Source organism: Mchenga conophoros, linkage group LG1, assembly GCF_057382185.1.
Source record: "Mchenga conophoros isolate Kocher_MC1m ecotype Shallow Benthic linkage group LG1, M_conophoros_male_GT1.1, whole genome shotgun sequence".
Taxonomy (NCBI): domain Eukaryota; kingdom Metazoa; phylum Chordata; class Actinopteri; order Cichliformes; family Cichlidae; genus Mchenga; species Mchenga conophoros.
Window position 1 is genome coordinate 5,370,845 of NC_140526.1, and position 23,655 is coordinate 5,394,499.

The following is a 23,655-nucleotide window of genomic DNA, read 5'->3' on the forward strand; positions in this document are numbered from 1 at the left end:
ACCTGACCCTTTTGATTTCCATTGCAACAATAACCCTGCACATGCACACTGGGACAAACAGCACAGTCCTAAATGAGAGTAAAACGTAATATATTTCCATCGTGGTGCTTGCTACAGTTTGTCCTCTTAAGGAATTTATTCAGTCGTTCCTTTTAATAACAATCAGTTATGGCCTTTACTTATAGCTATTTAAAGTTGTGATATTCTACCTATTCACAGTCTAATGTATATGTTTTATTTAAACTTAATTTTCTTTGTTGCTTATACAGGGAGTGCAGAATTATTAGGCAAATGAGTATTTTGTCCACATCATCCTCTTCATGCATGTTGTCTTGCTCCAAGCTGTATAGGCTCGAAAGCCTACTACCAATTAAGCATATTAGGTGATGTGCGTCTCTGTAATGAGAAGGGGTGTGGTCTAATGACATCAACACCCTATATCAGGTGTGCATAATTATTAGGCAACGTCCTTTCCTTTGGCAAAATGGGTCAAAAGAAGGACTTGACAGGCTCAGAAAAGTCAAAAATAGTGAGATATCTTGCAGAGGGATGCAGCAGTCTCAAAATTGCAAAGCTTCTGAAGCGTGATCATCGAACAATCAAGCGCTTCATTCAAAATAGTCAACAGGGTCGCAAGAAGCATGTGGAAAAACCAAGGCGCAAAATAACTGCCCATGAACTGAGAAAAGTCAAGCGTGCAGCTGCCAAGATGCCACTTGCCACCAGTTTGGCCATATTTCAGAGCTGCAACATCACTGGAGTGCCCAAAAGCACAAGGTGTGCAATACTCAGAGACATGGCCAAGGTAAGAAAGGCTGAAAGACGACCACCACTGAACAAGACACACAAGCTGAAACGTCAAGACTGGGCCAAGAAATATCTCAAGACTGGTTTTCCTAAGGTTTTATGGACTGATGAAATGAGAGTGAGTCTTGATGGGCCAGATGGATGGGCCGTGGCTGGATTGGTAAAGGGCAGAGAGCTCCAGTCCCACTCAGACGCCAGCAAGGTGGAGGTGGAGTACTGGTTTGGGCTGGTATCATCAAAGATGAGCTTGTGGGGCCTTTTCGGGTTGAGGATGGAGTCAAGCTCAACTCCCAGTCCTACTGCCAGTTTCTGGAAGACACCTTCTTCAAGCAGTGGTACAGGAAAAAGTCTGCATCCTTCAAGAAAAACATGATTTTCATGCAGGACAATGCTCCATCACACACGTCCAAGTACTCCACAGCGTGGCTGGCAAGAAAGGGTATAAAAGAAGAGAAACTAATGACATGGCCTCCTTGTTCACCTGATCTGAACCCCATTGAGAACCTGTGGTCCATCATCAAATGTTAGATTTACAAGGAGGGAAAACAGTACACCTCTCTGAACAGTGTCTGGGAGGCTGTGGTTGCTGCTGCACGCAATGTTGATGGTGAACAGATCAAAACACTGACAGAATCCATGGATGGCAGGCTTTTGAGTGTCCTTGCAAAGAAAGGTGGCTATATTGGTCGCTGATTGGTTTTTGTTTTGTTTTTGAATGTCAGAAATGTATATTTGTGAATGTGGAGATGTTATATTGGTTTCACTGGTAAAAATAAATAATTGAAATGGGTATATATTTGTTTTTTGTTAAGTTGCCTAATAATTATGCACAGTAATAGTCACCTGCACACACAGATATCCCCCTAAAATAGCTAAAACTAAAAACAAACTAAAAACTACTTCCACAAACATTCAGCTTTGATATTAATGAGTTTTTGGGTTCATTGAGAACATGGTTGTTGTTCAATAATAAAATTATTCCTCAAAAATACAACTTGCCTAATAATTCTGCACTCCCTGTATATTTTGTCTGTGAGCACTACCTTAATACATATAATTCATTTGACAGCATGGCACAACAAGCTTGTGTTTGTATTAGATACTCCCTAGAGTTTGATTTGAGCTTTTAAGATTAGCCACAGGCTGTTTATGTTGGGAAATTTGCTTTTTTCAGACTTGATGCTGTGTATGTCCCATCTAGGTGCCTCCTGCAAGTTAAAATTCCTATGCCGTCCAATGGGCTGAAAAAGGGAGGGGGCCAATAGACTGACAGCCTGAAAAAAGGTGCCCAGAGGAGGCCTCAGCATGTATGTGTGTGTGTGTGTAAATCATTGTGCCAGTGGACACTGTGTATATGTGTGTTTGAGAAGTTTTTTTTTTTAAGTTTTTTTCTCCTGCAGGTGGTGCTCTGATGGCAACTGGAATGAGGTCTACCCCTACTCACCTCCCTTCCCAGCACTATGTGGTTGCCTCCAGCGAAGGTCTATATGTTTTGTGCTGCCATTTTTACCCCTTGTGAAAACACATTTACACACATACGCATACAACATTTATAAGCACATGTCTCCACTGGCACATGGCTGGCTCCTACCTGGCTCAGCTCCTCCATTACCCCTACATCCTGCGCCCCGCCCTCCCCTCAGCAGGATAACACCTGCGGTTAAGGTCATTGCCCTGCCTGCCAGCCTCCTCTGCTGCATTAAAGCTTCACTCTGTTTTTTCTACTCAGCGTACTGCTTTTTGATCATTTGTTTGCATCACACAATGCATTTTTACAGCACAGGCAGATTATCTTATCTATATCAGTCCTGCCCTCAGGGAACCTCACCATGCTCTGATCTGTCAATGATGGAACCATCTGTAAAAAGTACATATTGTATGTCTCTCAACTCTGAAAAAGTAACTATAACATTACCATTGGTGCAGCCAGAATTGCTATATACAATAGAGTATACTCTAGGATGAGGGAAGTCTATCAAGAGAACTAACTAAGAGAAATAACTTTGCTTTTTTCCCCAATCGTGCTTACCTCCAAGCCACACTAACAGTGAACCAGTCGGATCCCTCAGATTTGATGTTTCAGAAAATCTTCATTGATGCATTTCCCTTTTTATTAGTCTGGCAGTCAGTGTGTGGTAGACGGTAGACACCAATAAGAAATAAGACTGAAATTGAGCCCTCCAGAATTCCCATATGTGAGCCTGTTGAATTCTCCCTATTTTAATTGTGACTATGCAAAGATACAGTGGAGCAGTCAAGTATTATATTAGACCCCCTTTTAGTATTTACATGTCATTCATGATTCCAGGCTCAGCTGAGCTATTATTAAAAAAAAGTGGAGCAGATTTTAATTGACATGTTTCATTAATATGCTCCTTTGTAACTTGAGTAGAGGTAGCCAGCAAATGCAGAAGGAAAAGGGGTATGACATGAAGCAAGAGCCTGGGAGGTCAACTGTGAATGTTGCAATTACATATTATGCACCTTAGTCTTTAAGCTGCTGGACACAAAAAAGATTCAGTGAGAGATTAAGTGAGTTATGATCCCAATTTTCTTTACATTACTAAAATTATGTAAGCAGATACTCCTCGCTATGCACCACTAAATGCCCTGACAGCTATTTTTAATTGCTTTGATATTAACGAAAACTAAAATCAGGAGTTATATTCTTTGGTCTATGATTACCAACTACAGTTATTTGTTTTGGGCATCACTGATAATAAGATACCAGAAAAGTGCAAATTCCTATCTTGGTAAAAAACAAACAAACCCAAAAACCTGAGGTTCTCATACTCAGCTGTGCTAATATTACTACCCCAGTCTACCCCCTTACAGCTTGAAATGCTATTTCTTCTGAATGTAGTTCATTAAACTGCAGCAAAGTTAGATTTTGTTGTGTAGTAAAGGGAGAAAAATGACTATAGGGACTCAATAGTTTGCTTTACATACTGGATGCATCCTGTGTGGACTCTGTATGTTTTCTGTGTCTTTGTTCAGAGTTGTCTTTTTATGCCCTCGTCTCCTCTCGGCTTGACCACTGAAATACTTGTTTAACTGGGCTTCCTGAAAAATCAATAAACAGGCTTTAACTGGAACAAAATACAGCTGTCAGAGTTCTAACCAACACCAGCATACAGAGCACTTTACATTAGTATCTCCACACTGGTTCCCTGTATCTTTCAGAATAGAATTGAAAATATTATTACCAGGTTATACAGCACTCTCTGGAAAAATAGATCTTGACCACAATGAAATGACTTAAAAACAAAAGAAAGATTTAACAAGAAGAAGAAGAATGACAACACAAAATAATAGATGAAAACATATCATGGCTCAAGACAGAGAAAGCATTGGGAGACAGTAGAGCTAAAGGGGCTGGTTCTCTTGCACTGTTCTACTCTACCTGAGCACTCAAAGCACTTTTTAAATTCAATTTATTTAAAAAGTACAATGCAATTTACCTTAGTTCCAGTATGGAGCCTGAAACTGATGTGCTGCACCTAATTTCCAACCCATTGTTCCTTGTTTTGTTCTTGCATTTCATTCATAATAATAATATAAATGATTATTGTTGTAATTTCTTTATTAATATCCATGACAACATATAGGTGTACAATATTTTCCAGTTTTACAATGATATGGCATCGTCACCTTGAATCTATAGATGTATTTTCTTTTCAAAATGCTATCTCCTGCATCTCAGTCGGTGAACATTATCCCTTATCAAAATTTAAACTGCATTTCAGTTCTATGATCCCACTTTACTGCTCTCTTCATAACCTTCTCTTCTTTTCATCCATTGTTTGAATAGTTTGGTCTAAAAAAAAAGATATTGCCAGAATGACAACATAATACTTCCAACAAGGTGACTAGAATAATAGAGACCTAAAGTTTTTTTGATCAAATTTGAACTTAGAGGAACTGCTCAAGCAAAATTCCCACAGCCATTATTAAATGGGCATCACTGGAAAAACAACTAATGATGTATAATACCATTTAAATGTGTCTAACATGCATTAAAAATTTAAACACAACTTGCAGTTCAAAGTGTCTCAAAAGAACTATATATAAATATTCCTTCTTCTTACAAGGTATATTGCAATGTTACCTCTAAAATAAAATGCTTCAGGATGAACAGATGTCCAGCTCAACAGAATACCACAATACGTTCTGAGAAACAGAACACATATTTTAATATATTGCACTCTATTTATTTTTTTAGTATGCTAAATATGCTAATTATAAGGCATGGTTTTGTGTTCTTTGCAATTAATCACAAATTTCTTTATTTTTTATTGTTTGAAATTTTATGTGTTGTGAGTATATATTAAGAAAAGTGTCCATTTTTCTGCACCTATAAAACATTCACCTTCAGGACTGGATCTCTTCTTCATTTGAACCATCAGCATTTAATTCTTCAGCAGCTAAGATTTCCATGTGATGTCAAGAGGTCCAGTTCTTTAGCTAGTTTTGCCAACATGTATCTTAGAGATTTTGGGTCTTGTGGGTAACTTAAAAGATTTTGAGCTGCTGGATGTTGTTAGGTTTGTAGCTTGAACCTATTCGCTGGAACGTTAAGACAATATAATTACACTGCAAGCAAGACGCAAGTAGGCAAACATCTTCATGGTACTCGTGCACGGGAGAGACTGGACAGAGCGCCGTCCCTTCGCTTGACCCCAGTAGCTCTCGTCCGTTCTCCCGTACACTATCCTTTTATTGAGGTAACATGAATATGCATAGGGTCATTAACATATGACGTCTACATACACACAAAGAGTACCGTGTGTGTGTGTGTGTGTGTGTGTGTGTGTGTGTGTGGGGGGGGGGGGGGTACTGCTGATCAAAGGGTCATAAAAGCACACAAGCAAACATCCTTGGTTAGGAAGAGGGTAGACTAGACCCCCCCGGTAAGGAAGTCCAGCAGTTCATCTAAACAGAAAAGCACTTAGACTAGAACAAATGTAACTACGTTAATCCTACCATAAAACTATAAGGCAAGATGCAAACTTTTCCCATGCCCCCAAGATGCAGGTGTGCATTCCAGGAATGCACACCAAGCCTCTGTAGCCTGTTAAAGATCACACAACTTATCACTACACAATTAATTATACACTTCTAAGCATCTATGGTTAAATATTTCTAAGCATAAATGAGTAAATGTTTCTAAGCATAAATGACAATCAACAATACAACTCTATCAGATGTGATCCAGATTATGTTGTGAAGCACTTTATAATCCACTGACCTGCATTCATAACATTTATTTTCTTGCATTGTTTTGAATACTAGTTAGCCTTCCTCATCACATATTACCAGTGATGTAGGTTTTCTTTTAAATGTTTACTATAGCTAATATATATATATATATATATGTGTGTATATATATATATATATATATATATATATATATATATATATATAATGCTGTCTTACCAGCTTGGGCTCGAATTCAGTATACATCAGTAACATTGAAATTTCATTATTTTGTTTATTTCAGCAAAATTATAAACTAAAGTCTTGCAAACCTCCAATTCTACTCTAATAAAAATGGACAGAAAGAGTTATTTTTTGAGATGCAGTGAAGATTCCAGTTTTAACTAAAACACCGGTGTGTTACAGGTGTTTATTCCTGCTGTGATCTGAAAATACCAGCAGTGAGCTTTTTTTATCAGAGGACATTTTGAGAGTATGGGCTTGTTCTTAATGCATCTCTGTAGAGATGCATTTGTCAGAGTGTGTGGGTAGAAAACTTTGTGTCTGTTTAAGTGCTGATGAATACCTTATTGTTTTCCCTTGCAGTAAAAAAAAAATCTCTCCACATGTCTGCATCTGAATCCTTACCTTTCTGTCTACCCATCGTGTGCTTCGTCTCTACACCGCATGCCTTCATATATGAAATTAATGTGTGATAGGAATTGCTGGACCTCCTGCTTGGTAAAAGCATTTTTCATTCTCGAGTCCAGACTAAAGGAGCACATTGTATTTTAGGCATGTTACCTGACCAGCACAGTCCTAAAACCCTCTAATTTACATTTAGAGTGAATGCCATACTGTCAGTGAGGCTCCATTCCACTTGGGCAAAGCCCCTCACAGGCTCTCGTCTGCTACTTTGTACAACACAGAGAGTAAAATAATAGTTGTAGCAATGGGGAGGAATGAGACACACTAATTTAGTGTTAAGGTAAAAGTCTTTACTAGAATAAGAAGCATAATTTGGAAAGCGGGATGGAAAAGAATAAATCTCACCGTGTCGAAAGTGGCAAAGTGGAATTTTTTCCTTATGAATTTTAAACAAGGAACTAGAAGAATTCATATACTTAACGTATTCGAGAACTTCTTTTCACTCAAGTATTTGAGGACGTTTACTGCAGTTTCGCCATTTATCTGAAACTTGCTCACCTGTTCGACTGCATGTGCGTGAGTAAACCAAAGGAAAGGCAGACCCATCAAAGCGTGCTGTGTGAGGCTACAACTATACTTCAAGGCCAAGTATACTCAATCAGAAATAGTACCACCTGTTTAATTTTGGAATTTGTTGGTAAATGGCCTGCATTTGTATAGCGCTTTTCTAGTCCATAGGACCCCAAAGCGCTTTACACTACATTCAGTCATTCACCCGTTCACACACTGGCGATAGCAAGCTACATTGTAGCCACAGCTGCCCTGGGGCGCACTGACAGAGGCGAGGCTGCCGGACACAGGCGCCACCGGGCCCTCTGACCACCACCAGTAGGCAAACACGGGGTTAGTATCTTGCCCAAGGATATTTGGAGGCAGCCTGGGATCGAACCACCGACCTTCTGATTAGTGGCTGACCTGCTCTGCCACCTGAGCTACAGCCACCCTACTGGGCTATGTCTGACAAATCTTACAACTCTGTGATAACTCAACATTTACGCCTAACGGTTTATTGGATTCTTTGTTATGACAGCGTTGTCAAGTTAGGGTGAATGCTTACATTTCCTTTCAGTATTAGTATTAACCACTGAGAATAGCTGTCAAAGAAATGGAAATCAAGTTGCGGTAAAAACAAAGCAGTGGGCAATTCAAAATTGTGACCCAATAATAATCGAAGTGGAAGTTTAGGTTTTCATAGTTTATTGTAATGAGCCAAGACACACTACCCCAGATAATTCAATCAAAACCATAAGAGTTAACCTTACAGTGGTTTATAGCAGAAAACTGTAGAGGCCGCTACATGAAACACCTGACAAAATGAACAAAAGTATTACATTTTAAGATAATCAATCTTGTGCTTTTGTGAATCTAATAAAAATGTGATTTTTAAAATGTATTTATTTATTAAATTTTTGCACCACTAAACATCCTAAAGTGGTCGTTCCTAAAGTGAGATTAGAGAGTTAACAAAACTATAAGAGTTAATGAGACTGTTACAGATTATTTGACTTCATAACTTTGGTGCCAACAGATAAAAAACAAATAAACAGTGTCTCAATTAAGATAGCCAGGATATGGCACAAGTCCATTAATGAGAATGCAGAGGCGCAGCAAAACAGTCTAACAACAGCATCTGAAACTTATTTTTCAGTATGTGCCCTCAGGTGAGTTTAATAACTCATCTTTAAATCACACCTCATAATTGGTTGAATATTACTGTTGATATTTTCCTACCTTCTGGGAAAGCTGCTGCTGCTGTTTGTGTGCCTGTTTCCCAAACCACCTGTGACCAATGACCTGGCGTCACCAGAAGCTGAAACGATATTATATTCTTTTTGTTTGTGGATCACTGAGTAATGTAACTTTTATTAGTTGTGTTTCTTGGGGTTGCAGTGATGCGACAGAGGACCAAGGGTGCTCTGTCTTTGCAGGAAGCACTAATTATCCCTCTAAGAGATAATAACTGTATTTATCGTCTGAGGTGTTCATTTTCTGAAGGGTTATTTATCAAATACCATGCGGGATTAGAAAATCAATTCCGAGTGTCACAAATTAATTTGCAGCCATCATCTCACTCGTTCCCATGAGACAGCAGGCAGCAGAAACACCTTACTAATGTCGAGAATGCTGTGGCATTGATTTATTTTTCCATATCTTCCATATCTAATGAAGAATGCTTGTGCGAGCAGTGACAGAAGAATCACCCTGTACCTGTGTGCAATCGGTGCTGCCGTAATAGTTTATCACTCAGTCAGCTTTAGGGGACACGCAGATGATTATTAACATGTTGTCTCCCATCAAGCACATTCCAAAGTTGAAGCAGGTTGAGCAATGAATTACAGCCAGAATGTTTATATGTTTGCAGCCAAGTACAGTGTGAATGTTTTCCCTCGTAATGCTCCTCATTAGATTAATCTGATGCGATATTCTGGCATTTTCCACTGAATCACAGCCAAATGAATTCTGACTCGCACCACAGCTTTTCTGTCATATGACTGAATCCTCCAAGGTTCAGTTAATGTCTTTGCAGTCATAAAATTCAGCAAGCTAGCAGTTGGTTCCTTTCTGCTGTGGCTTGTATGGTTTCCATAGATAATTTAATTAGAGGAATAAAAAACAATATATTAAATATACACATCCATCTAAACCAAAGCTTTAAAATTTGATGGCATATTAAATTATGTGTATACTAAAATTACTTGGCGAAAAACTTGATGTTTTACTATAATTAATAATAGTATAAACTCAGCTTTTTCCTGATGCATAATCATCATGAATACATTTTTCATCAGATGTGTCCCTTACTTATATGTGTGATTTTAAACGTGTATTGATCCCTATATAAAATAGCTTTGTCTTACTTACTTACCACTTTAACACAGTTAAACATGCTTCCATTTCCCTCGGATTGATATTATCTAGCCCTCAAACATTATTGAATTTGTTTGTGGTCGCATCTGTTTGTTGCCTGCAGAGCAAACATCAAAATGTGTTCTATGTGTTTGTCGTTTCTGATTCGTAGATAAAAGAGACCCCCCCAGTCCAGAGTTGAATGGATAATCTGTTTATATTACTGCTCGAGGCAGTTTCTTTGAATTAGTGCTTTACTTAATAAACACAGCCAAGTTGGGGGGGGTTTGAAGTGCTGCTTTCTTCCTTTACTATGTTAGTGAGTTGAAAAGACAACATCACTCAAATGATCGCTCGAAGAATGGATTCACAGAGGGAATGAGCCCCTTTAAATCAAAAGAAAATTTGAATTTAGCAGAGAATGTATGCTGGAAAACTAACGGCAATCACAGAACTGTACACAGCTGACAACTGAGCAACAAACAAAAACACTGCATTTATAAAACTAGTAGCATTTTGCTCGTTTTTCCACAAAGAATGGCTCTTTTGAGTGAGCGTTTGACAGATGCCCTCTTTTCTAAGCCACTGGCATAGCTACAGCTTGCAGGCTTCATCTATCCGATAGCACAGCCATGCCAAGACTCTGGCATATAGCCTCACACTGCATCTGAGATAGCCTTTGTGATTTTTCAGTTTATGTGACATGAATATGAAATATCATGTACACCCAACAGAGGGCAGCTGAATAGGATGTAAGGTTGTCTTGCTTGTACAGGGATAACAACAGACCAGTGGGAAACTATGCGTATTTTTAAATTTGAGGTCCCACTGCTGGCTTTTCCTGTCAAAGCCAGAAGAGAAAAGTGCTATCCAACTACTCACCCCCCTCTAAAGCACACATACACACACGTGTGTGTCGGAGAAAGAGCTGTGCAGCTTTCAGAGCTCAGCATGAGAGCATTTGATATTCATAGAAGGGAAGAGGAGGAGAAAGTGAAACAACAGTGGGGGCACTGCCTTACGCGTGATATTACATTGTAATTATGATTTGGATGCAGACACTGTGAAAGCACTGAGGGCGAACTGCAAATGGACAAAAATGTATGCACACATACACACACAGACACAAACTTTGGAACACATACAGCGCAAAAGGTGCAGTAATGGCACATACTCTTTGGGTGGAACCACTCGAAACTTCAAACTGCCCATGTCCACATCATTGGAGGAGTAATGTGGAGCGGGTGCAGTACGTTGCATTTGGCACTTGTTTTTGAAAGCAAGGAGATGAGGTCCGTGAGCGAGCTCCATATAACCATCGACAGAGCTGTTCTGATTGGTTTGTTTACCATCAATATTTGCAGATGTCAATCTGGACGCCTTTGAGAAAATGGATTTTTTCAGCATGAAGTAGAATGTTCAGAGAAATCGTTGGTGTTAGGACGGCATGAATCTAAGATTAAGAAAAAAATTGTTTCATATATATTTATTGTGTGTGTGTGTGCATATAAGATACACATGTATGTGTGTATGTGTGATGTAGATACGTGCTGGCAGACAGACAGGCAGGCAGGAAAGACAAACAGAGAGAGAGAGATTATAAGCTACCCAATAATATCCTGAATGAGTTCTCTCAAAAATGATTGATTTGGAGTATTTTGTGTTGCACGCTGGAAGCAGGCCAGCAAATTTTCAAATTTGATTTACAAAACCCATTTTCAAATAAAAACAAAGAGGGAGACAGGTAGCAGAAGAAGAAGCCACAGCTGAAAAGAGAGATTTTGCATCATAGTATACAAAAGAAACAAACATATGTAAAAATTGCAAATGCACTAAGATATATTTTTATCTTAGTGTATTTGCAATTGTATTAGTAAAGGTTTAGAGGAGAAAGAGAGAAAGAAGGTGCTGTCAGGCTCCTATGCTGGCACATCTACGCTGCCTCTTTTATCAAAGATAAGTAGTATTGATTTACTTTGAGGCTGTAAAAAGTATTCGTCTTAAGAGCTGACATTTAATAATCTCCACCTAATCCATGTTTTGCTGGGAGCCTCTTGAGATGCTGGTGAGTCCTCTATTGTTCTGTTTTCTTCTGCACCTACTATATACATAATGATGGAGGCTGATGTTTCAACTCTCCACTGGCTCCTTGCTATACATGCCAAAGATGTGAGATTCAGTGTTTAGCAAATGAAAGGTAAAGGAATCCAGCAACCATTGGGTAAACTGACTCGGTGTGGATTGATAGGATGCTTTTATTTATGTGTGTGTGTTTATCTGTTAAAGTAAAGGTGCCATTGCATTGCAAATCAAATCAATCGATCGATCGACCGGCCGGCCGACCGACCGACCGACCAACCAATCAATCAATCAAAAAAACCAATCAATCAATCAAACAAACTGTAGCAGCTTAAACACCAAGTTAAACAGAAATTAAACAACACTAAAGCATATACTCGCACAGCATGTACAAAAATGTATAAAAGCAAAAATAAATAAATGAAAAAATAAATATGCAGGTTTAAAGAAACAAAAAACTTAACCACATTTTTTCTCCATTCTCATAACTGTCACAAACCAACACCTTTATGGGGTGCTGAGATATTTTTCATTCACATATTCACACAGCTGAAAGGGGTCACCTACTAAACAACTGTTTGAATTCCCCCGAAAAAGAATAGACTGGTATTGTTTTTTTTTCCGGGGAGATCAGGTTGGTTTCAAACCCCCCACACCATTTCAGTGGGAATCAAATCTGTCTTTGACTAGGCCAGAAGTCAGCAACCTTTAACACCCAAAGAGCCATTTGGACCCGGTTTCTACGCAAAGGAAAACACTGGAAGCCAGAAATACTTTTTGACATCTAAAATGAAGATAACACTGTATATATTGTTTTTTTGCCTTTATGCTTTGTGTGAACAACTAAAGTGTGTTGCATATGAAATCCATGAAGTGCTACAGAGAAAACTACATTTTATTTATGTAATGAACACATTTTGAACTCTTAAAGAAATATTCTGCATGAAGCTTCTTCAGTTCTAGGGTCAAATGGTGGAGAGTCCTTCACGGATGAGAGGTGAAACGTCTTCAAGCAACGTAAAGAAGTCCAGATGCTTTTCTTTCCAAACTCCTTAGACTACGATGACCTGGATGACTGAGAACCTTCATAGACATGGAGGTAGTGGAGTGTTCTTGAATTACATGCCAAATGACCACTGTCTTTTTTAACAGTTGTTGATTCTACCTCTGCTGCTCTTGTGCCGCTATCAGTGGCACACAACACAAACACTATCTCTTCCAAAAACACACAGATGAAAGCTACAATATAATGTAATTTTGGGCAGTTTGATTGTTTTACTTTTTTTATTTGAATTTGATCGAGTGCCAATCGGTGTAATCAAAATACGCTATACTTTATACTGAATGCAGCTTCTTGTATTCACTCAACTATGTGTAACAATCTTTCCAGCAGCTTATGCTATTTCAGATTTCACTCTCACTTCAACGTGTACAGATCCTCTGCACTCTGTCTTGGTAAAAACTATGATTTTGTGATTTTCAGCACTGGCATTAGCTGCTTATTATGCTTCACCAGAGAAGGATCTTGTAAACTCTTGATATTTCATTTCTATCATTGAAAATACTCTAAAGAATAATTATTTGCTAGAAGTTATCAGCACATCTCAAAGTGTTTTTAAACAATATTATTTCAAAGAAACTTCAGCATGTCTGCAAGAGAACAACTGGACATATATGGAGTAAAATAAATCATCATATTTTGTAAAAAAACAAATGAAAAAAGAAAAGAAAAAGAAATCCCGACTGCCTAATAGCCTCAATCCTTAGACTTATTTAAAGTCTTTGAATCTACCCTGCTGATGCTCTCCCAGGCATTCACTGCAGACACCTTCAGCTCCTGTTTGTTGTGGCTTCATTCTTTCTTTAGACTGGTCTTTAGAAAGTGGAAGTGGAGCTTAGCTGGCTCATGATAGTCCACCTTCACCGTGAAAAGCTCTTCAGTTGCTTTGGCTGTAAATTCAGGACCATAGTCCTCTAACACACCTAAATGCCTAGATCCACATTCATAAAGCATTCTTGACTCACTGTGTAATCAGAGAGATGCTTCTCTTTGTGAAGCAAATACCTGTGCATCTCAGTCTAAAGCATGTTAGTAGTGAAAATTTGTCATTTTCACTGCTTATGTTAGAAAAGAAAAACACTCTTGATTTTGGTTAACCAACTTCTAACAGCTGTGGTATCCTCTTTACTCCAACTATGATTCACTTTAAAAGGTAAACCCAAAGTTTTCAGTCAGATCGGAGTTTAAAGAAATCATTTTAAAGAATAGCATGACATACTGTAATCTACAAGGTAGAAATGATAGATGGCAGGTAGTCCAATTACTTTTAAAACTTTGCAAACTGGACAGCTCTTACAAGACATAAACCTTTAATTCAATGTGATACTTTGACTTTTTATTTCATACGTAGTCTTTCATTTTTATATGTAATGTGCTTGACATGTAAAGTTAAACATAGAAACAGACACGGAATCCAATTATCTTGTATCACTGGGAATGCTGTCAGGGTTAGACAGATTTTCTTCAGCTGTTTTTTCTTGCATATAAATCAGTTTTCTGCTACTGTTAACATTTAAACATTTCAAACAATACTGAATGTTTATCTTATTTATTGATGATATTTTGACTTTGAATTTTAGATTAAACTAAAGTCTAAAGTAAAGCCAGAATTCAAGACAAAACTATAAATGTAAAGCAAGCATCACGTTGATCAGCAAAGAATGAAAGACGGAAAAAGCTCTGCAGTCCTGCAATCCTGCTGTCATCTGACCCCAGATGATAAAGGCTGAACGAGGTGTGTTTCCTTTTAGATTTGCAGACATGTCACGAGAAATGGAACATCAAAATCAAACAGGTTCAGAGAGCTTGCACGCTGATACATTTGCCCCCATATCGTGTGTACTAATGAGGTCATTAACATTTCGATCACATTTCATTTCATGTCATGATTAAAATACAAATGGATCAAACTTGATTGATTTCTTGTTAATAAATTCACCACAGAGGCCAATCTAACAGCTTGATTTTGCAGCTTGAAAACCCTGCAGTTTTCCATGCTCTGGTGTCTGAATTTGGTGAAAAAAATACATTGTTGTGTTTGATAAGCAAACTAACACTATCATACAGATTGTCACTGCAAGCGGACATAAAAAAGATTGCTGCTTTCATTGAGATAGTGCCTCCTCTCCACCAACATGAAACTGTAAAAGAGTCCAAAGTGTTCTTCATTGTGTGTTTGTGCACAATAGGGCAAAACTGAAAGGCTCAACGAATGGTTTCTCGGTGGGGACTGTAAATTTCGAGCCCAACTTCTGTCCATTAGCGAAGCTATGCTTTTTCCCAGCTGCCCCGGCTGCCCGGAGTCTCAGTGGAGGTGCTCTGAAACACAACACACCAAATGAGATGTGACTTGTGCTGCCATACTGTTCTATTTATACTGAATGGGACGACATTGAGGAAGAGATGCAAAAAAGCGCTCACCTGCTGCTTGATGAGGTCTGGTGGCTCTCCAAGCCCAAGGAGGAGGCTGTGTAATTTTCACCGTCACATCTAAGGGTGTAAGGGAGACCTCACCCCCCTCAGTCCCTCCCTTCTCTGCTCAGCCAGCATCACCCACCTTCCTCCCAAAGGCAAAGAAAAACAGCAGATAATTACCTGGTGTGAAATTTCCTCACAGTTAGGGTACCCACCATGATGTGGGGGTGTTACAGAACTCATATTTGACTGTGGTTTTGAGGACATGCAACAAGGCTACTGTGTTGATGTGGGTGTTGAAGGTGCCCTCCTTGGGGTAATCGAGTAATTCAAAATTTTCCTTTTTTCTTTCCATTTTCAAAACAATAGCCCAGATTATGTTTTGACTCTGAACCGAAGTTAAAACAATACAACATTTAATTTCAAGATCACAAGAATGAACTAATTTGTTATTTTTATTTTAATTGTATTTTCTTTTTCAAACTGCTGATTCATTTAAGACTGAAGGAAGGCTGGTTTTTTTTCATTGTTTTTATCAGTGTAAAAACAACCTAACCAGCACTAGCAATTTTTTTTTTTTTTTGCCATCACTTTCCATGAAGTATCATTGTCTGTGGTTGTCAGTGTGTGAATAAACTATTCCTATCATATAATTTCTCAGATTTTCTTTTCTGTCCAGGTTTCCTCTTGCTTTCGTTTCAGTCAAATGTCCATTATATAAATAATAAAAATAGTGATTATTGTTATTTGTTAATTTTTTTTTACTAAAACATATACCATCTGGGTTTTTTCTTTTTCTTTCTGTCTTTTTTGTTATAGAGCTTAGACACCTTTTACCAATAAATAGTTTTGTAAAACTTGATAAAGTTAATGTTCCTGTTAAATGTCATGACCATGTATTCTCTGAAACATCTGTGTCTTTTTTTACTTTTGCTTTCACTGGATGGTTAGTTTTAGGCCCCAAATACTAATGAAATAAGTCACCCTGAATCTTTCCTTAGTTATGCTGCAATGGGCTGCTGGGAGATTCCCATGATGCATTGAGTGTTTCTTCTTCAGTCTCATTTCTCGCTCACTATGTGTTAATAGGCCTCTCTGCATTAAATCATACTTGTTATTTATCTCTGGCTCTCATCCACAGCATGTGCTTTATCCTGTCTTCCTTCTCACTCCCCAGATGGCCCCGCCCCTCCCTGAGCCTGGTTCTATCGGAGGTTTCTTCCTGTGAAAAGGGAGTTTTTCCTTCCCGCTGTTGCCAGAGCGCTTGCTCATAGGGGATCATATGATTGTTGGGTTTTTCTCTGTATGTATTATTGTAGGGTCTACCTTACAATATAAAGTGCCTTGAGGCAACTTTATATATAAAATTGAATTGAATTAAAATGAATTCCAAGAAAACAACAAATACATAGGATAAAAAAAAAAATTAATTTGCGCTTCCTCCCCAATAGATAACATGAATACTTTGAGTAGCCTATGGATTATTAAAATAGAAATCTTCTTATTGTTACTCCTTTGTTTCCTCAGTTTATTTCCTTTGCTTGCTACAGATTGGTTAAGTAGCTTGATTAGCGTGTCTTATTGTTAAGAATCAGAGTAAAGAATTCCATTAAACTGGCTTTTTAACGGATTCTTCGGTGTCTACTTCACAGAAGTAAAATACACGCAGTTCTTGATATGCTTCACTTCACCTTTTTGTGAAAAGAATATTTTACATTTCTGTGTTAAAATTAGTTTACAAAGCTGCTCTAGCAGGGATTCTCTACTGCCATGAATTATTGATTTCAGTGGGAATTTTCTCTCCATGCCATGAAGCATTATGAATATGTGAAGCACTTGTCAGACGATGGTAAACTCCTCCTCCCGCATGTGAAAAATCAGCAAAGGTTCCATCACTCAGACCTCATTTAGCCCATGCCCCTGTTAGCTTCAATAAATGCCAGAAATGGGAAGGAAGGGGAAAGAAGTGAAAGGGGGGAGTGCTGTTTAAGAGTGGGTCTGCAGTAGGATTAATGATCAGAGCTGCAAACTTGGCTTTTGCTTGCATCAGGTAATCAATGGTGTTGAGCGAGGCAGACGTGCCGGCCGGCGGAGAGGCTCGTCGAGCGCTGCAAGAGCCGAGACTAACCTCCTCTCGTTTCTCAACAAGACAGAGAGCACCTCGCTGCCAAGCAGACAAGGTGAAACACTGTGGGGACCCGAGTTGAATGGCAAGGGCTTTTATGCAGTTTAATGATTTTATTAATCTGATGAGTCAAATGCTTGTGTCTCAAGCCCCTGTAATATGTCATTTGTCTTAAGTGGCTGTTTTCACCAACTGGTTTTGCCCTTGACTGGGATTAGGTAGATATTAGAAATAGTGAACAAACAGGAAAATAATAAATGATACTTCAAGGTTGGTGCAGAAATAAAAAAAAACTGCTTTGTTACAAAGAAAACAGAACTGTGAAACAGCAGCACTTTTTTCTAAAAAAAGGATAGGGGTTATCCAGTAAAACTGAAGTACATTTATAAATACGCCAGCTCTGTTCTGCCTTCAGTGAGTTATTACAAAGCATTTTCTCTTCTGGGTTTCAAAGACGTAAGGCTTTGATTGACATGTTGGTTTGTTCCTGGTGTTTAATTGTATTTTCAAACATCTCTCCGGGATCATAAGGTTGACTAGTTGTTGTGTTTATCATGTTTTGCTGCTTTCTTGCTTCCTTTTGATCTGACTTTTTATGCTCTTGAATAAATGCCTGCTTTTATTTTGCAAATGCACATTGCTTTATAATTGAGGATGAAATGGGCCTGTGCCACTGTAAGGCTTTTTCCTTCATCATTAGTACCCACTGCCATTATGAGACACATCAAATCTGAAGGAAAGGGTCACCATGCTGACATTTTTAAGCTGCACGGTAATTCTTTTGAGAAATCTTTTAATGGAGTAAAATGTGCGATTATGTGATGACTTTTGTGTATGCAGTGTTTGTCTTTTATCTGGACATTTAGTGTTTAATAAAGCTTGACTGATTCATGGATTGAATCACTGTTGGATGTTACTGTAATATAAATCATGTTTTAGACTCCAGGAAAGACACAGTTGACTCCTGCTGTTATTTGAAACAAAGAACATGCATTAACCCTTGCCAAACATGAATGACTTGTGTATATAGGTCCTTCTGCAGGTTTGAGGGGTGCATGGACTGCCTCCAGCACGGATATATAGCCAGGAACTTTCAAGTCTAACACACCAAAGCTCTCAGACTTTATTTTTTTGGATTTATGTGAATGACAGAATGACCTCTCCTTTCTACTCTACCAGCTTTTGTATTTTACCACATTAACTGTTAGCCATATAAACCACGGACACCCTTTGTATTAACTCAATCTATACTAAATTATGCTCGCTTATTACAATGCAGGTGTTTACTTTATAAAATGCAGATGTTATTTAATTATGGTCCATACTGTGACATTATGGTGCTTTAGTGATTTTTTTCATAAAAATAAAGCACAGGCAGAAGCTGCTGGAGTCTTAATGTTGGTTTATAATGGAGCACTGTAACAAAAAATAATTTCCCCCAGGGATCAATAAAGTATTCTGATTCTGATAAGTTAATAGCTTTATGTAGCATATTGCTTATTCTAAGGATATTTGTGCCCTTTGCACTTATTTAGTCAGAAAAGTGTGCACAAATCTAACAGACATGTTTATGTTTGCAAATTACTTCAATATTTCAAGACACTGAACTTTAATATTTCACAATAGTAAACACATGTGAGTTTTGATCCACAGTCTCTTGAGATTGTGCCTTACATTGCAAGACAGCACAAAAGGTTCATTGCTGAGGCATAGTGGATCGATACAGAGTCATCAAACAAGACTGATTCACTACAGCTTTCTCGCTCACTATAATCTTTCGAATTGTTCATTTTCCCTCATTGCTTTCAAAGCTGCAATATAACATACTGGAAGGCTCCAATCTTAAAAATTGTCATTTTTACTCTTCATGTTGTTCAAGCTTTGTTAAATCTATAACTGTCAAGATTTGGCAGATGTATGCAGCCGGAGCAGATAAAGTCAGTCTAACAAAATCCTTTTAACCTTAACATGTTCTTATCATACAGCCAACTGTCTAAAAGGTGGGTCAGATTGGTGATGTAGCAGCCATTAGCTTGAGTGGGATGACCTTACAAAGGAAATCTGTCACAAACAAAGTTCTCTCAAGTATCCAGCCTCCAAAAACGCATGATCAATCGAGCTGACTCAAGTGTTTTTACGAGTGAGATTCTCAGTCAAGAATGTCAGTCTGTGATTATACCTCCATCTATCATTGTGATGGGACTAAGTATTGGCTCTTTGTGACAGACTCTGAGGAATAGGACTCGACTTCAAGACAGACTTCACAGACTCACTAGATCAGCAGTCTGGAGCATTCACGAGAGACGACAGGCGCTCAGCTTTTTCCTTATCCTCTCAACAACCACTTAATTTATAGTCCAGGGCTTCCTTTTCTTAGAGTTTTTTTGCTGCTGTTTCTGTCCATCTTTGCCTTGAACTTCCAGTTCTGAGAGGTGATAAAATTAAGAACTGGATTACCTGAAACTGTACAGATCGATACAGAAGCATTAAATGATCTCTGTGAGAGAGAACTTACACTATGTGTCAATGTACTTAAAAATTGATGGCATGAGATTTAAACTGTTTATATATATATATATATGTGTGTGCACATACAAAAAAGGCACACAAAACTTACCTCAAAGTCTTCATGAATTTTCAATCCTTTTTGTTATTCTATGAAGCTACCTTTTTTCTTAACTTTGTCTTTCTCTGTGGAAGACCACAAAACAGCTTTCTGAAGAGGTGGGCAAGCCAATCCCCGTTGAAGAATTGATGCTCATCAAATAGACTGCTCTCAGTAGTCTATTTTTACAATTAGAAGTTAGTGAAGCTATTTATATCGGCAGCTGATGTCTATTTTCCTTTAATTTGTTGTAATTTGGAAGGAATCGACTTAATGCCTCGTCCAACAAGAACACATTTTACTGATATGGATTGTTTTAAGGCAAGCTTAATTGATGCTGAGTGTTGTAGCAGAATTCTCAATGAAAAAGCGATGAAACAACTGAAAGCTTGACAACCTACTTGGGTACCACTTTTCTTCTTCATGTTATTGGAGACTCTGACTTCAGAGACACAGCCTGTGCTTGGCTTTGGTTATTTTCTTGTCTTTTAAACTTGTTTCGATAAAACTAACAGTGGTCAGAGGTCAGAGGCCAGTACAGTGGCACAGCAACAAGGTTCCTGGTACAAATCCTGGCAGGGGTTTTGCATATTCTCCTTGGAACTGTGCAGGTTTCCTCTGTGTAGCCCCACAGTCTAGGTATATTGGTCATTGTTCAATCAGTAATTATTTATTACAGTAATTTATTAAAGTCAGTTTATATATCTGAATAGATCTGCAGGTCAAATTTGGTATAGATTCTTGCTATGAGGGCCTCGGTTGCCCTGGATTGAAACTGGCCCAAACCATACTATGAAAGCATGAAATGTGAACAGTAGTTAAGTGTCCAATCAGCCTTCACTGTCTGTCATTCCAGACAGGTGTGTGCTTGTCAAATCACTATTTGCATGGTGACTTCATTTGAATAATAGTCAAGGAAAAAAGGCTGAATACTTCACTTTTGTCTGATTAAATTACATGTTTCACTGAATCTTAATTGCTTTTTTGTGAACCTGCTTATGTGATCTGATTTGCAATTTTCAGTGGGAATGGTATTGTATTACTTTAATATCAAGGAAAGTCAGACAGGGCAACAAGCTTTCCACAGTTTTGCTCTTGGACTTTTAATGGCATTAAATACAGTTCAAAGGATTCAAGGATTATTATTATCAAAAAAGACAAGTTAAATTATTCTCTCTTTTTTAAAGACATTAATGTGTTAGGTTTTTAAAAGTCAGGTTACCAAAACTGTGGGAAAAAATCGTATTATCCACTTCACTACAGACTACAAAAAGCTCTTTGCTTTTTTCACATACAGGAGACTAAATCCCAGGTGAAGGTCTATGAATATATGGGCACCTCTCCAGTGATCATCTGCTGTAAGATTGGCGCTTAAAATGCATAATCAGCTGTAATTAATCGAACAAAGTGATTAATCACATTTAGTTCCTTTTCTTTTTGCATGCAACCTGTCATAATCAATTATTTGTGGAATAAATTGTGACTCTGGAGATAGGGGTGGCAGAAGTGGAGCGGGGAGCCTGATGAAGACTGATGACAGCCCTAAACATGGGACATGACAGTAGGAACATGGTGGAGATTGAATCCGTAACCCTCCGAGCACATCATAAATTATCTCACTCAGAATAAAATGATTGATTTGCATCGCTTCTTGTTGCACCTGGAATTGCTGTCCTTCACAGGAACAAACCAGGTGGGTGAGGACTACATTCGCTATCATAAGCTATGAAAGAAAACACTAGATGTGTTATTTAAAGCCTGTCTGCAGAAATCCCTTTCTCTCTCTTTTTTTCATCCTTGAGGACATTAGGTAAACACGTCTAGACACAGGGAGCAGCCTGTCACAGAATATATAGACGTGCATGTAAGTCATAGAAACTTACAGATGCATATCGTTAGCTTCATAGCATAATTGCCTAAGTCATTTGACTAAGTCAATGACTTAGGCACTTATGCTATGAAGCTAACGATATAGCTTCAGATTAACAACAGATTTACAGTGAGTTTCAGTCACAAACACTGAAAAAAAGTTTTGCACTCAGTAAAAGGCAAGTTCACAGAGTGATACTCTCCTGAAGTGACAGGTAGCTGATATGACACTAAAACTATAAGACTAATTAATAGCTAAATGAAATAAATGATGTGAACGTGTATTCTTTTCTTTGTAAAGAACATTCAAGCCAGTGTAATTATTGTAATGTATTATTTCTATGTTGCTTAACAAAAATGAACAAGTATGTGCAGCTATGTGAGGCACTTATACAGTATATGGATGCTAAAACTGTAACACTCCAACCTCTCGTCCAAGTATGGTCTAATATTAAAAATAAAAAAAGTGGTCAAGATGTAGAATGTAAAAATTAAATATTCAGCATTGCATTATATGGCAATGTGTAAGCCTCACTTGCTTGTATTTAAACATTGCTAGTTATTTTACTGATCTGTTACTGTAAAGTGGTCGTAATAGATGTGTTGTGTTTTTCACTAATGTTAATGATGGCCATAACTGTTCATTATGGGATCTAGAATACAGTGCACAATTTAGCCTGTGACATTGATCGCTTTTAATCAAGTCTTCATTTAGATGTTGTGATAAAAAATGACTTCTACCACAGGTGACATAAAAGATTTGAATTTTAACCACAAAGTAAAAGCAACAGTTTTTTTTGATTAGAGGTAAGAAGTTGTATCAATTATGTTTCATTGGAATTATGTTTAGTTAGTGATGCTCAACAGGCCCAATGGTGTACCGCGTCTCTCTTCCTGTGACAGCTGAGAGAGTCTCCAACAATGAACTGGACAAAGAGAAGAAAATAGATGGATATTCATGCTCACTTCGTAAATGCACATGTTATCGTGTTTGCTTAACGCTGTCTTGATTTTGGTAGTGCACAGTCCTTCATTCGATACTTTCATCTTCAGAAAAGGAAAACACAAACACTCCTTGTCTCCAAGCAAGAGGAAATGAAGGTCTAGATAAGCCCAGACAGAAGCCTTGACTTGGCACAGCCATCATAGCAGGTCAACACTCAAGGCGCTACACAGTCAAGACTGTCATCTGGTATCAGTACCTGCGTCTCTCTCAAACACATCAAACAAGCTCTCACACTAACCGAGACCATCCAGACCATATCACACACACACACACACACACACACACACACACACACACACACACACACACACACACACACACACACACACACACACACACACTGATCTATTGATACACATATACATAGACTATATGCACACACACACACAAAACTCACCAGGGCTACACAGAATTGTTGGGGCTAAAAAATCCAGGGGGTTGATGGGTAGTTATGGCAGGTGACAGAGTGTGCTTCACGCTCAGACAAATGGAGTCTGGCAGCTTCCCCTCAGAAAGACTTCAGGCTGTTTTTTCCCCCTTTTTCTTTTTTTTATTACTGCCTGACTGACTGCTTCTGCCTTTTACCAAACATCTATTGTTTACCTCTGTTCTGTTCAGTCTCACCTCAGATGACAAGCCATCCATAGAGGGCCACTTCCCTTTCATTCGCTCCCTCTTTTCTTCCTTTCTTTCATCTTCTCTGTTTCCTTCCTTTCCTTTTGCACTGTGGCTTTTCAAGCCTTTTTGCCACCGTAATAAATGAGTTTTAAACTGACATGTTGTCGGCCTTTCTCCCATGGAAGTTCACAGTTTTATAATTAGGTCTGGCAAACCTCACTGCAAACTTGGAGTAATAATCATATGACGGGGAATAATACCTGTCCGCTCAGCTAACTACAGCATGTGTTTAGATTGAGATTTAAAAAAAAAAAAACTAC